Source organism: Colobus angolensis, unplaced genomic scaffold (assembly GCF_000951035.1).
Source record: "Colobus angolensis palliatus isolate OR3802 unplaced genomic scaffold, Cang.pa_1.0 Scaffold428, whole genome shotgun sequence".
Classification (NCBI taxonomy): Eukaryota; Metazoa; Chordata; class Mammalia; order Primates; family Cercopithecidae; genus Colobus; species Colobus angolensis.
In genome coordinates this window covers 1,827,919-1,828,828 of record NW_012117688.1, presented here as the reverse complement: position 1 = coordinate 1,828,828, position 910 = coordinate 1,827,919, and positions in this window count along the sequence as shown.

Genomic DNA, 910 nt, shown 5'->3' with positions numbered 1-910 from the left:
TCTTGAGTTCAAGTAAACACACTGGTCCACTAGGGGAGGAGTGTCAGGCTATAATCATTTTAATAATTAAAAAAAAAAAAAAGGCTTTCATTGTTCAAAGTATTCCTTTTCTATGGAGTGCTCCCAACCAGAAGATGAGGGAAATGGAGATAATGAAGCACGCCCCTCCTACCAAACACGATAAATTCTAGAGGCACTGTGAGATCAGGAATTTAAAGTGTATTTTTGTCCCACCCTGTTTTACAGGTGAGGTATCAAGTATGGTAACTCGTAATTTTCTTTTGGCCCAATTGAAAGGTATCACATAAAACAAAAGAAAGTTGTGTGTGCGTGAAAAGGATCCGCCTTCCTCTCTGAAGAAAAGGGTGGTTACGGCTTCGGAAACGCTTTTCAAGCCAACTCTGCTGCCCGGCTGGCGGCGACGGCGACGGCGGCGGCGGCAACGACAGATTCCTGCAGAGGCGGCGCCGGCGGGGCGGCGGGAGCTCGGGAGAGGCCGCAGGGGATCCCGGCGGGGCCCCGCGTGAGAGCTGAGCGCCTGCCCTCGCGCCCGCAGGACAGCAGGGCCTGCATCGACTCTAAGGCGAGACCAGAAACTTGCTAGTGGAGCAATTCTGGTACCCCTGCCAGGGCTGTGAACCCTCTGAGATCATCCCTCAATCAAACGAAATTCTCGGGAAGAAAAAAAAAATTTGCAGCAATCCGGCTAAAATTCAGCAGCTTTCAGGGACCGATTCAGGGCATTATCCCTGTGGTTCCCTCGGCTAAAGGAGACTCGAAGCGCGACTGGAAGTCGCCGGACCCCACAGAGCTGCGGTGCCCAGGCCGTAAGCTGTGGCGCGGGCGGAGGCGGCGGCGGCGTTGGGAGGACTCGGCGCTCGAGAACATCATGGCCAACTCGCTACTGCTG